The following is a 1,043-nucleotide window of genomic DNA, read 5'->3' on the forward strand; positions in this document are numbered from 1 at the left end:
CTTCTCTTCTTCACTCAAAACCCTCACTCTCACTCTTTTAAAATGGGACAAACTGTTCTAAAAATCAGTCCAACACTTTAATATAACCAAAAGAATTGATTAGGGAAAAGACCAAAATGCCCTTAAAATTCGGACTAAACTGCCCTGTGCGGCTGTGCCAACAGCCCAACTTCCAAAGGGCATAACTCACTCATACGAACTCGGAATCGAGTAAACTTGGCGGCGTTGGAAAGATCATTCCAAAATATTTCCAGACATAACTAGAAATTTTCTAAACTCATCCTGAGCTATGAGTTATGACTGTTTTAAGTTGACAAAAAAACTCATTTTTTTCCCATACTTAACTAAATTTCCAGATTCTGACTTCTTAAAAAAAAAGACTAATTCCAATTATAAACTTCTTCATAGTTATTTCAAATTGCAAGACATCACATCATGAATTTCCAGAACATTTTGTATGGTCAACAACACATAAAATGTGGACACGTCGTAAACGAGGTCATGTTATTGGACGTGTAGTGACATGTTATCCAACCGAAGGAGAAAGATACTATCTTAGACTTCTTTTATGAACGTAAGAGGGCCAAAATCATATGAAGATCTGCGAACTGTAAATGGAATACAATATAATTCATTTAGAGAAGCTGCAGAAAAATGAGAACTATTACTTTGTGATAATAATTTGGTAGAATGCATGTCTGAAGCTGCAAGTTATCAAATGCCATCCAGTTTAAGACAATTATTTGCTATGTTATTGATTTATTGTAATCCAACAAATCCTAGAGAATTATGGGAAAGATTTGAAAGCCCAATGTCAGAAGATTTAAAAAAAAGTTCAAACATAAATGTAAGAGAAATACGTTATAAAGTATTAAATTGCATTAATGATGTTCTTCATTCAATGGGTCGTGACATTAATGAATTTGAACTAATTTCAGAATATATCAAACCTTCATCAATAGCAAGAGAAGCTAAAGAAGTTCATTATGAAAGAAATATCATTGTTACTGAGGAAGATTTATTATTAAAAAATAAATTAAACA

This window comes from Solanum tuberosum, unplaced genomic scaffold (assembly GCF_000226075.1).
Source record: "Solanum tuberosum cultivar DM 1-3 516 R44 unplaced genomic scaffold, SolTub_3.0 scf00210, whole genome shotgun sequence".
Classification (NCBI taxonomy): Eukaryota; Viridiplantae; Streptophyta; class Magnoliopsida; order Solanales; family Solanaceae; genus Solanum; species Solanum tuberosum.